Source organism: Tachyglossus aculeatus, unplaced genomic scaffold (genome assembly GCF_015852505.1).
Source record: "Tachyglossus aculeatus isolate mTacAcu1 unplaced genomic scaffold, mTacAcu1.pri scaffold_116_arrow_ctg1, whole genome shotgun sequence".
Lineage (NCBI taxonomy): Eukaryota > Metazoa > Chordata > Mammalia > Monotremata > Tachyglossidae > Tachyglossus > Tachyglossus aculeatus.
This window is the reverse complement of record NW_024044848.1, coordinates 1,650,423-1,664,518: the sequence shown is the minus strand read 5'-3', so window position 1 is coordinate 1,664,518 and position 14,096 is coordinate 1,650,423. Positions and strand designations below refer to the sequence as shown.

The 14,096-nt window shown below is 40.5% G+C and overlaps 1 pseudogene; it reads left to right on the top strand.

Annotated features, from left to right (window-relative positions):
• Positions 1-8,917: 8,917 nt before the first annotated feature.
• Positions 8,918-11,941, top strand: LOC119922663 (annotated as a pseudogene).
• Positions 11,942-14,096: the final 2,155 nt, after the last annotated feature.

Genomic DNA, 14,096 nt, shown 5'->3' with positions numbered 1-14,096 from the left:
ATTGGCCTGGGAGTCAGAAGGTCATGGGTTCCAATCCCAGCTCTGCCACATTTCGGCTGTGTGACCTTAGGCAAATCACTTCACTTCCTTTGGACTCAGTTACCTCATCTGTAAAATGGGGATTGAAACTATGAGCCCCACATGGGACAAAGGACTATGACTAACCCAATTTGCTTGTATCCACCCCAGTGTTTAGTATAGTGCCTGACACATAGTAACAATTAATAAATACAATAATATTATTATTAAAACTGAGGGAAGATCTCATGCAGAAGTTGAGATTTGTAAGGTTTAAAGAAGTGGCAGAATCTGGTTTGGGAAAAAACTTTGCTTGATGGGCAAATAAAGTGGGAAGCCTTGGAACAGTGAACAGATTTTCTTGAGTGAAAAGAATAACAGGAAGAAAGCAGTTAGCAGAGAACTGTGAAGTGGCTTAGGAAACCCAAGTGTGAATGAAACTCTTGTTTTACTAATAAAACCCACACATTCCGGTTAAGAAGTATGGTATAGTGGATAGAGCCTGGCCATTGGGGGCAGAAGGTCATGGGTACTAATGCCAGCTCCCCAGTTATCTGCTTTGTGACCTTGGGCAAGTCACTTCACTTCTCAGTGCCTCAGTTGCCTCATCTATAAAATGGGGATTGAGACTGTGAGCCCCACGTGGGACAGGGACTGTGTCCAACCCCATTTACTATATCCACCCCACGGCTCATCACAGTGCCTAGCACATAGTAAGCACTTAACAAATACTATTATTATTATTATTACTCTAAAGACGTCATTTAATATTAATGGCAATAAGTGTCCCTGCAGACTTCCAAGGAATGGAGTGCCATCATTCAGTGTGTTGAAGAGAAGTGTCTTGCTGTTTTGTGTAATATCTGATTGGACTGGCGACAGAAGGTCAATGGGGAACTAAGACTAAAGTTGTTAAAATGATCCAGTTACTGGCTGATAAGGATTCTTTCTGGGGAAAAGGAATGATGAGAAAGGGGTGGATGTGAGGAACTATTCATCCCAAAACATTTTTATGGTCAGTAAAATGAACTATTCCTCATGCTACATGAGCAGGAACTTTCCTGATACTTTTGGGAACTCTTCCATTTTCTGGGGTTCAGATAAAACTACCCAGATTTTTTAGTTTAGTTAGGTGCCACCCACTGACCATAGGGACTAGTAGAAACTGGTCTAATATTTCAAATACCTAAAAACTGCTAAACTGCTCCTGGAAAACAGAACTGGTTGTCCAATATTATAGAGTTATCATGGAATGGAGTCTCAAGGTATATTTGGGCTTTCGTTTTCTTCCCTTTCATTTTACTAAAGCTATTCCAAAATGAAATACTACATTGAAAAAACAAAACAAAATATCAGAGATGACAATAAACCTTTGTTAAGGAAAGAGTAAGACTCTAGGAATTTAGATGTTTTCATGGTTCCCTGATTCTCAAACTATTCCTCTTCTCTCACCCCTGTGATCCTTTAGACAACGTCTGTTCTTTTGACACTTCCAAAAGAAGAAAAGAAGAGTATGGAAGGATTTCCAAGTTTCTGAGAAGGGGAAGACTAATTTTTTTAAAATTTGGAACCCGTTTCCAAGAGCTAAAATCATAGCTCTACTTTCCTAAGGATGAAACATGAGAGAGAAAAGGTGATAATTCAATTCAATTCAATCATATTTATTGAGTGCTTACTATATGCCAAGAACTGTACTAAGCACTTGAGAGAGTACAATACAACAACAGACACATTCTCTGCCCACAACGAGCTCACAGTCTAGAGGGGGAGATAGACATTAAAATACATAAGTAAATAAATGAATAAATAAATGGTATATATATATATATATATCTTCTCCCACTCTTTATGCATCCCCGCTTCATTCATCCTCCCTCCCCATATATATGCTATGGAGATGGGAGGGAGGATGAATGAAGCGGTGATGCAGAAAGGAGTGGGAGAAGAGGAGAGGAGGGCTTAGTCAGGGGAAGGCTTCTTGGAGGAGATGTGCCTTCAATAAGGGAAAAGGAAGAGGCGGTGGATTTGTAACAGTGTGGTGTCAGGAAGACTGGGGAAGAAGGCGGCTATGAAAAAGGGAGCCAGTATGGGGATATTCCATGTTGCTAAGAAGCACATTTTTTTTGGTAGGGGAGTGAAAACATTAACTCTGTCATTGTTAAGAACATGAGCACCAAGCGTGTGTGTGTGTGTGTGTGTGTGTGTGTGTGTGTGAGTTTTGTTTGTGTGGTGTGGGGTGGGGAGTTGAGGAGATTTCTACGTGGGAGTTATGCACATAGTTGTATGTTCTTTGTTTCCTACAAATAAGTGGTGATTAATTAAATTAAATTAAATTATTTCACTAATGAAGGTTATAGGATGTAGTGTGTTGGGAAAAATGTGGGTTCAATAATGATTAACATTAGTAGCAAGTATTGATAAAATGAAACACTTTCTGATCATTCCATATGTTGCCAACTTGTATATGTTGCCAACTTGTACATGTTGCCAACTTGTACTTCCCAAGCTCTTAGTACAGTGCTCTGCACACAGTAAGCGCTCAATAAATACGATTGATGATGATGATTCCTTTGCAGAGTTTTCATTATTGGCTAACTTCACCATGTCCCCAGTTTCCTGAACTTGCTTCTAGCCAAAGAGAACCTAGACACCATATATTCCAAAATCACCACCTTGATCAACGACCAAACTACCCAAGTTCATACGGAGAATTGTTTGGAGGGAAGACCTGGACTCTGAAAGCATTGCTACTGATTTTTTTTCCTGAACAGAGCATGCACGTTTTGGGCCCAGATATTTCTGTACTTACATTGATTGCCATTATAAAAACCATGTGAATGAAGGAAGGCAATCAATCACTTGTAACTGAATTCATTCTTTTGGATTTCTCCCATTTCCCTGAATTTCAGGTCATTCTGTTTATGATTTTCCTTGTGATATACCTGATAGCCTTGATAAGAAACTCCCTCTTAGTGAGGGTCTCCATGGTAGACCCTGCCCTTCAAACTCCCAAGATCTTTTTCCTCAGGAGTCTATCCCTTATGGATATTGGTTACCTCACTGTTGTCATCCCTAAAATGCTCACCAATTTTCTTTCCAAGGATAAAAGTATTTCCTTTGGTGGCTGTGCAGCCCAGATATATTTTGCTTTTTTTGGGTGGAGGTCCTCGGGGTGTTGGATTCTAACAACGATGGCTTATGACAGACAGGCCACCATCTGTGACCCCCTCCACTATTCCCTCATTATGAACTGGAGACTGTGTCTGCAGCTAGCCCTGGATTTCTGGATAGCAGTGAATCCCAAGGCAACAGTACAGATTATAATGTTGTTTACATTGCCCTTCTATGGACCTAATGTAATTAACCATTTCTTCTGTGATGGCCCTCCTCTCTTAGAGTTGGTGTGCACAGACACATTCACGATTGAGGAGTACAGTGTAACTGTGACTGTGATTGTCCTAATGCTCCCCTTTGGAGTGATCATTACATCTTATGTCCACATCCTCATCACCATCCTGAATATATCTTTCGCTGAAGGCCGTCACAAAGCCTTTTCCACCTGCTCATCCCACCTCATTGTGTTCTCGCTGTTCTTTGGGGCTGTGGGTTTGAACTATTTCTGAGTCAAATCTTCCTTCTCTCCTGAGAGCAAGAACCTGGTTCCTCTCTCCTAGTCAATCTTCACTCCCATGCTAAATCCCCTGATCTAGAGTTTGAGGAATCAAGAGGTGGAAGGTGCCCTGAAGAGAATCCAAGGTTAAAAAACATTTTCCCAGGATCTGAGAGGCTCTGATTTGGGAAGGTGACTTTAAAGAAATCAGTGGCTTTCTTTAGACATCATTAGTAGGTGCAATCCCATCTTTATTGTTTGCTGAGGGCTCACTGTGTACAGGAGATATTTGGGCTCTTGGAAAGACTTGTTCTCAGAATTCAAATGGCCAACACCAGTTCAAACTTAAAAGGTAGAAGGCTAGTAAGAGATGAGTCACTGAGACTTGGAAACCCATAAAATTGGGCATTTTCTCAGTCAAATAATGATATTTATTAAGGGTTTCAGGTGTGCAGAGAATTTTCAAAGCTTTTACCATTACAGAATTAATGATATGTCTTAATTATCTAAGGATTTATTTAAAAAGTATGGGTAAAGGATCAGAAAAGTAAGGTGCAAGAGTTCCTGCGAGTTGAAATATAGGTTGATTATTCATCCATCAGATAAGTTCTTATGCTCTTGATTCACTCCTCTTACCTATGCCACTTCACTCTTCTTTTTGGGAGTAGTCCTTCATTTGCATTTAAACAGATGCTGACATGTCTTATATTCCAATTGTTGGGCCTGATTCTTAAGCAAAACCATAAGTGAAGTGCCATATAATAATTGTTAGTTCTCAACATAAACCAAAGCATGTACTTGTCTCATTCCAAACGAAAAAAAATCCATCCCTTTGAATATTATCTTCTAGAAATCAAGTGTTAATTCAGTTCCTTTTACCAGAATTTTAAAAATGGCATTTGTTTAGTGTTTACTATGAGCTGGGCACTGTACTAAGCACTGGAGTACAAACGGACTAATCAAGGTGCACACAGTCCATGTTCCACATGGGGCTAACAGTCTTCATCGCCATTTCAAAGATGAGGAAACTGAGACACAGAGAAGTGAAGTGCCTTGCCCAAGGTCACACAGCAGGCAATTGGCAGAGTTGGGAATAAAACACAGATCTATCTGAATCCCAGGCTCATGTGCTTTCCACTAGGTCACATTGTTTCTCAATTCAGTTTATTAGACCAGGTTGTTCCTATCATGTTTTGAGTGTGGTTCTCAAATGGTAAATTGAAATGTGGCTGCTCAGTGGAGAGATCTCAGCGCCCTCAGGCAGGTCTCTTTCCTGGGCTATGGCTCATGGTCTGCACAGGTTTGTGGCCACTGGGCAGAGGGATCTCAGTATTCTTGGCCAGTTCTGTTTCCCAAACTATGGTCAATGGTCCACACTGGTTTGTGGTCTCCCGGCAAAGAAATCTCAGTGTCCTCGGGCAGGTATCAGTCCCAGGTGATGTTCAATGGTCCACACTGATTTGTGGCCTCCCAGTGGACAGATCACATCATCATTGGGCTGGTCTTCGTCCTTGGAGATGTTAGGTGATCCACGCTGTTTTGAGATTCCTCTAAGGAGGAGTTACTAAGGATTTACTAAGACAATCCATGAGTTACAAGTAAGCTCTGAAGCCTGGTATTACAGGCCGAAAATATTTTAATTGATATTTAAAATACACTTATATTAAAACTAATTACTAAAAAAGTGAAACATCTAAAAACAACTTATGTATAACGAAACATAACAATGACTATTGGTCAGTTAGCAAAATATTCAAAAGTAGGCCTAAAGAGAAGGCCACCAAAGTGAGACAAAAGACCAAAGATTCAGAGAGATTATAAATTTAAGAAGGAAGCCACAAGCTACTTGTTCTGGAGATTGAAAACAGATTTGCTGGTGACCAGGTAAAAAGTCATTTGGAAAATGAGTGACATTGATAGCGAATCAATCTTGGACTGTGCTGAATGTGACTATCTTATATTTTATCAAGCACAGTACAGTACAAAGTACAGTACTTTGCACACAGGAGGTGCTTAATTGATACCATGAAAAAAATCAGAAAGTATCTTTATAACCAAACAATTTGAGTAGGGGACAAAATAAATACTGAATATTCAATTATTCAGGGTGAATTGGGTGAAGCAGGTTTTCAAATCAACTGCAATGTCTACATTCTCTTCAACTTTAATCCCATGTTGCAACCTCAGAAATCTGAAGCAGTAACTCCCCATTCTCCATTGTTGGGCTGCCTCTCCTCAGTTTCACATATTCAATTATTTTGAACTACCTGTGCCACTACTCAATCTAAAGTAGACCAATCTTTACTTCTTTAATGAAACCAGAAAGTACTGTGGGAGAAGCATGATCCATCTTTGAGTCTGCTCAATTTTGATAGACACCATTGTTTGATATTAGTATTAAGGATTATAACTAGTTAATGTAATCATTATCACAGTATTCCATATTTAGATATAGTAACAGCTTCATCTCTCAGAATTCAATCTGATAGGAGAGATTTGTGAGACCCTAAAACAGAATAAGTTAAGAATTACTTTCACTGGCCTAGAGGGGAGAGTTTTCTTTAGTTCAGGTGAAAAACTCCCATCAAATTCAGGGCTGGTTGGGGCATTGTTTATCTTTTGTCTCTTGATAGGAATAATTTCTCATGCCTAGAGAACAAACACTATCCATTAGGAGAGTACACTGAAACTTTTGTGATAAATGTTTAGCTACAGAATTCACTCCTGCCACCATTTTAATTTTTTTTACCGTGATTTCTTCATATGTTTTTTCTGTAAAAATTTGAATACCAAAAAAATCACTGGTTTTTGTTGCACAAGTATTATGTACAGAGCACTGTACTAAACATTTAAGAAAGTACAATTTAGTAGAATTGGGAGACATGATCCCTTCCCACAAGGATCTTAAAATCTACAGGAAAGTCAGTCTGTTCTTAAGCAACAAAAGAAAAATTAAGTACTGAACAAACATCAAATAGTAAATATAATAATCAGAAATAAATCTTCTACCATTCCAAACAAATTATCAGCAGGTTTTTTTTCACCTATTCACCAAATATTTGAAGATAGAGAGGAATATAACGCTTTTAAAAGTGCCATCAAGGTTTCAGATTTATAATCTATATGGTATTTCTAATGTGAATGCAATAGAGAATTTGAACAGTTATCTACCTGGCTTAAATTCAGGCAAAAAGTTAGGTGAAATTTTCTTTTTAGATAAGCAGACTTTGGAAGCAGGGTTTTTGAAAAATCAAAATCCCTAAAAGTTCAGGCAAACGCATTTTACACTTTATCCCCAATGTGCACAATTAAAAATTCAATGATTTCACAATACCTTTTTAAAGTGTAAAAAATACAAGCGCCTCATGGGCATGACCTATCCTAAAGGAGCTTTCCATATTATTCCATTGCGCCCTTTGTTGTAAGCAATGGCCTGGGGACCACCTCTCAAGGGTCACTCCAATACTTCAAAGAGGCCTTATCATCCAGAACATGAGACTATCTAATCAACAAGGGAAGAACAATCCTCCTTCAAGAAGGAGAACCAGGTAAATTTCTCAATAAAGTCTTCACCACGTGTTAGTACGTACTGCAGAAGGGACAACCATCAAGGAAATGGCAGATTTGGCTTCTAATCCTGGATATCTCACTTCCTCTTTTTCTTCCCTCCCATTTGAAAGAGGAACCTGCTTCTACTTAAGCTCTTTTGAATCTCACAGTGATGTTGGGACGATGGATAGGACAATAGTAGTAAGAGTCTCTAGACTGTAAGTGCTTTGTGCACAGGTGACATCTTACCAAATCTGTTATATTGTACTCTCCCAAGTGCTTAGTGCAATACAATTGATTGATTAGTAGTAGTGCTTGGTGAATACCATCTTTGCACAATGCACTGTTGTAGGCACTGTATGTGGAATAATAAGAGAAGGATAAAATGTGGCTCTTGCCTTCCAGGTGCTTTCACCATAGTGAGGAAGATAGGTACAGGACAAAAGCATGAACACCTTATAACACTAGTTAAGGTGAGCCAGGTGTTTAAAATAACATATTAAACTAACAATTGCACAAGAAGAATACAACCAAATATGAAGGTAGTTGAGTGAACAGAATAGGAAGGGGTAATGTGAGAAGAGCTCATGCAGGGGTTGGAATCTGTAGAGCTTGAAGAAGTGGCAGAAATCTGGTTTGGGAAAAAATGTTGCTCTTAGACAAATAAAGTGGAAAGCATTGAGACAATGAACTGGTTTTCTTGAGTTGAGTGGAGAGAATGCCTTCGAGGGAAGGCAGTTGGCAGAGAGCTGTGAAGTCCACACTGAAAAGATTTCATTTGATATTAATGATAATACGTGTCCCTGCAGACTTCCAAGAAATGGAATGTCACCATCCAAAATGTTGAAGATAAAAGTCTTGCTGCTCTTTGTAATGTATCATTGGATTAGGGACAGAGAGACAATAGGGAACCAATAGTAAAGTTATTAAAATGATATAGTCCCTGGGAGATAAGAGCTCTTTCTGAGTCTAAGGAATAAATATAAAGGGGGTAAATATGTGGAAAATTACTCCCAAATCTATTTTATGGTCTGTAATTCTAATTTATGGTCTATTGTGTGGTCAAAGGAAGGCTGGGGGAAGAGGCATGGCCAGGAATCAGGGAACCAATTTGGGGATCTTCTATGTTATTAAGAAGCACAATTTTTTGTTTTGTTTGTTTTTCTTGTGAACCTTTCACCCTGTCATTGTTAGGTACATGAACACCCAGCCTGCGTACATGTGTATAAGTGTGTTTGTGTATAGGTGAGTTTGTGTGTGCTGTTGTGTGATGGGGATTTGAAGAGATTTCTATGTGTGAGTCATGTATTGGGGTGCTTTGTTCCCTGCAGGCAAGCTGTGTTTATTTAATTCCCTAGCAGGCTTTGTTCTGTCCTATGAAGTTGATAGGCCATAGTGTGGTGGGAAAATTAGGGTTCAATAACGATAAACATTAACAAGTGATGATAAATTGAAATACTTTCTTATCATTCCTTTGCAGAATTTGTATTATTCGCTAACTTCACGACTTCCCCACTGTCCTGAACTTGCTTCTGCCCACAGAAAACTTAGACTCCATACATTCCACAGTCACTTCTTTGATCCAGGACTAAACAAGCTACCCAACCTCATGCTCACAAATGCTTGTAGGCAAGATCTGAACTCTGAAAACATTGCTATTGATTTCTTTCCTGAAAGAGAAAACACATTTTGTACCCAGATATTACAGTACTTACACTGTTAAAAAAAACACTAACACGAATGAAGGAAGGCAATCAGTCACACGTGACTGAATTCATTCTTTTGGGTTTCTCAAATCTCCATGAATTTCAGGTCTACCTGTTTATGATTTTCCTTGTGATATACCTAATAGTCTTGATAGTAAACTCCCTCTTAGTGCTGGTCTCCGTAGTTGATTCTGCCTTTCAAACCCCCATGTATTTTTTCCTCAGGAGCCTGTCTCTGATGGATATAGGTGGAACTACTGTCATCATCCCCAAAATGATCACCTGTCCTGTCCAAGAATCAAAGTATTTCCTTTGGTGGCTGTGCAACCCAAATGTATTTCTCCTTCTTTTTCGGGGCCTAGGAATGTTGGATCCTGACAACAATGGCTTATGACAGACATGCAGGCCATCTGTGACCCGCTCCACTATTCTCTCATTATGAACTGGAGGCTCTGTCTGCAGCTGGCCCTGGCTTCCTGGCTATCAGGGATTCCCGTGGCAACAATACAGACTACAATGATGTTTACACTGCCCTTCTGTGGGCCTAATGTAATTAACCATTTTTTCTGTGATAGCCCTCCTCTCTTAGAGCTGGTGTGCACAGACACCTTTGCATTTGAAGTGTATTGTGTAACTGAGACTGTTATCGTCCTGATGCTCCCCTTTGGATTGATAATTATGTCTTACATCCACGTCCTCATCACCATCCTGAAGATGTCCTCTGCCAAGGGCCGTCACAAAAGCCTTCTCCACCTGCTCATCCCACCTCATTGTTGTCTCGCTGTTCTTTGGGTCTGCGAGTCTGACCTATTTCCGAGTCAAATCCTCCTACACTCCTGAGAGCAAGAAGGTGCTTTCTCTCAGTCTTCTCTCCCATGCTAAATCCCCTGATCTACAGTCTTAAGAATCAAGAGGTGAAAGGGGCCCTGAAAAGAATTCTGGGTAAAAAAATATATTTTCCCAGGATCTGGGAAGCTCTGATTTTAGAAGGTGACTTTTTCTGTTAAGATGTCAAGAAGTTAGTGGCTTTGCTTATTCACTGTGACCTAGCTTATTACCATCTTTATTATTTGCAAAGGGCTTGAAAGACTACGGAAGAGTAAATCAGTTCTCAGAGCCAAGATGACCAACACCTGTACAAACCCAGAAGGCAGAAGGCTAGCAAGAGATGAAATGATGCTGAGACCAGGACACTCGTAAAACTGGGCATTTTATCAATAAATGACATTTACTGAGGGCTTGAGGTGCATAGAACATGAGGCCAAAATTTTGTAGGAATTAAAAATTAATGAAATATCTCAATGTTCTATTGATTTATTTAAAATGTATGGAGAACGGATCAGAAAAATATGCTGTAGGAGTTCTTGGGATCTGAATATTGGGTTTATTATTCATCCATCAGACAAGTTTGTCTGCTCTTGATCCACTCCTGCTACTAGCAACCCTACCCTCATTGGCATTTAAACAGATGCTGGCATGTCTCAAAATCCAATTACCAGGTCTGAGTTTTGTAGCAAAGCCATAAGTGAAGTGACATCTAATAATTTTCATCACTCAACAAAATGCAAAGCAGGTACTCGTCTCGTTCAAAAACAAAAAAATCCATCCCTTTGAATAGAAACACCTAGAGATCAACTGTTTATTCCGTTCCTTTTATCAGTCATTTTTAAATGACATTTGTTAAGTGTTTATTATGAGCAAGGCTCCATACTAAGCACGGAGGCATATACAAGCTATTCAATTTGACCGCAGTCCACGTTCCACGTGAGGATAACAGTCTTAAACCCCATTTCACAGATGTGGTAACTGAAGCACAGAGAAGTGAAAGTGACTTACTCAAGTTCGCATGGCAGAAAATTCACAGAACTGGTTTTACAATCCAGATCCTTCTAATTCCTAGGCCGATGGGCTATCCAGGAGGTCACATTGCTTTTCAAATCAGTTTATTAGATCCAGTTGTGCCTATCATGTTTTGGATGAGGTTACCAGATAGTAGATTAAAATATGGCTGCTCTGCAGAAAGACTCAGCGTCCTTGAGCTGGTCTCTGTCCTCAGTGATGGTTGATGGACTGAACCAGTCTGTGGCCTCTCATTGGAGAGAACTCATCATCATTGGGTGGTTCTCTGTCCTGGAAGACATTAGGTGATCGTGCCAGTTTGAGGCTTCTTGGAGGTGGAGGTACTAAGGATTTGTTAAAAAAAATCCATGAGTTACAAGGTAGCCCTGAAGCTACCTTGTTCAGGAGACTGAAAACAGACTTCGCTGATGACCAGGTAAATAATTGTTTGGAAAAAGAGTGACACTGACTGGACATGAAGCTTAGATTTTTTCTAACCTGACTGTCTTGTATTTTCCCCAGCACTTGGTACAGTTACATGGCAAACAGGAAGTGCTTAACAAATATTATTAAAAAATCAGAAAGTAGCTTTATAACCATGCTCAGTTATTCAAGATGGATGGGATGCCTCAGGTTTATAAATTATCATCAACTACAACATGTACATTCCCTTCAACTTTAACCCCATGTTGCGCAAATCTGAAGTAGTAACTCCTCATTCTCTATTTCTGGGCAGCAACCCCTCAGTTTTGTATCATCAATGATTTTGAATTACCTATGCCACTACTCAATTTAGAGTAGACTATTTTTCACTTCTTTGATTGAACCTGAAAGTATAAAAACACTAAAACATTGCAACAAAAAAATTAAACCAAAGAGAAATACACACCAAGTGAAAACAAATAGAACAAAACAAACACAGTAGAATACTATGGCTATAGGTATGGCCTCTTGGTGGCTCAAAGTTGTGAACACACAGTGACCACTAGAGCTTCAGCAGACAGTGCAGGCTGCCCAGTGATCAAAAGCCATCATACTGTCACTGTTGTGTTGCAAAACAGGATGGGATTGCAGGCCTGGGATGATATCAAGGGGCATAGCTCAGAGATGATATTCTTTGCCCATTACTATTCCTCCTATGTCTCTGTTACAAAGGCAGGTTGAGCTTTCCTTTCATGTTACCCTATTCCAGATTTGTATTCCCATGAATACTCAATGAGTCCTATAGTTCATTGCATTGTGATGTGCTGTACAGTCTTGGCTTGCTGATTTCTAATTCTTGGTTACTTGTAGTTCTCCTGTAATTCTCCAGGATCTGTCTGAGGAAGATCTCATTTTTGAGGAAGAGAAATCTAGGTTTCATGATGCAGACAGGTGTACTAGAGGGAGTCCCTTTTTCCTGACAGGCATTAAAGAGGGATGAGTCTTGGCCCACGTGACAGTTTTTGGGACAGCTTCAGGCTAGTTAAAAAACCAAATAATATTTGAGGGGACTAGGCCTCCAGTTTCTCAATTGATCCGTTTATTTAGGAAATATTTACTGCCATTGGTAACTATAAATATTATAGAAAATTTTCACAAGGACTCGCAGTACTTTTTCTTTCTGTTGTCAGTACAAATATTTTATCTCCATGGCAAAAACAATAATTTTTAATGCTTCCGGGTCTAACTATTAAGACAGGATAATTCCAGGACACTGAGCTGTTTATGCACTTAAAAAATGTAGGTGTGTGTGTGTGTGTGTGTGTTTGTGTGTGTTTTCTCCCACCAAAAAAGTCTAAAATTGTAAACTTGCATATTTGAGCCTGATTCTAAGAAAAGGGCTGAGAGAAGTACAGATCAGGGTCGTCTCTGGTGGCCGTCGTAGTTTAGGTGTTTGCACTACCTGTAATTTCCCATTGATTATCACTGACAACCCTAAAATCTGCTGTTCATTCACTGCACCCATTAACATAATGATAGCTCCCTGTGTAGTACTTGCAATCAATCAATCAATCATATTTATTGAGCGCTTACTATGTGCAGAGCACTGTACTAAGCGCTTGGGAAGTACAAATTGGCAACATATAGAGACAGTCCCTACCCAACATTGGGCTCACAGTCTAAAAGGGGGAGACAGAGAACAAAACCAAACATACTAACAAAATAAAATGAATAGAATAGATATGTACAAGTAAAATAAATAAATAAATAAATAGAGTAATAAATATGTACAAACATATATACATATATACAGGTGCTGTGGGGAAGGGAAGGAGGTAAGATGGGGAGGATGGAAAGGGGGACAAGGGGGAGAGGAAGGAAGGGGCTCAGTCTGGGAAGGCCTCCTGGAGGAGGTGAGCTGTCAGCAGGGCATTGAAGGGAGGAAGAGAGCTAGCTTGGCGGATGGGCAGAGGGAGGGCATTCCAGGCCCGGGGGATGACGTGGGCCGGGGGTCGATGGCGGGACAGGCGAGAATGAGGTACGGTGAGGAGATTAGCGGCGGAGGAGCAGAGGGTGTGGGCTGGGCTGTAGAGGGAGAGAAGGGAGGTGAGGTAGGAGGGGGTGAGGTGATGGAGAGCCTTGAAGTCCAGGGTGAGGAGTTTCTGCCTGATGCGTAGGTTGATTGGTAGCCACTGGAGATTTTTGAGGAGGGGAGTAATATGCCCAGAGCGTTTCTGGACAAAGATAATCCGGGCAGCAGCATGAAGTATGGATTGAAGTGGAGAGAGACACGAGGATGGGAGATCAGAGAGAAGGCTGATGCAGTAGTCCAGACGGGATAGGATGAAAGCTTGAATGAGCAGGGTAGCGATATGGATGGAGAGGAAAGGGCGGATCTTGGCAACGTTGTGGAGCTGAGACCGGCAGGTTTTGGTGATGGCTTGGATGTGAGGGGTGAATGAGAGAGCAGATTCGAGGATGACACCAAGGTTGCGGGCTTGTGAGACGGGAAGGATGGTAGTGCCGTCAACAGAGATGGGAAAGTCAGGGAGAGGGCAGGGTTTGGGAGGGAAGACAAGGAGTTCAGTCTTCGACATGTTGAGTTTTAGGTGGTGGGCAGACATCCAGATGGAGATGTCCTGAAGGCAGGAGGAGATGCGAGCCTGGAGAGAGGGGGAGAGAGCAGGGGCAGAGGTGTAGATCTGGGTGTCATCAGCGTAGAGATGCTAGTTGAAGCCGTGGGAGCGAATGAGGTCACCAAGGGGAGTGAGTGTAGCTTCTCTGTGCCTCATTTCCCTCATCTGTAACATGGGGATTAATAATAATGATAATAATAATAATAATAATAATGGTATCTGTTAAGCGCCTACTATGTCCCAAGCCCTGCTTTAAGTGCTGGGGTAGATATAATGTAATCAGGTTGTCCCACATGGGGCTCACAGTCTTAATAC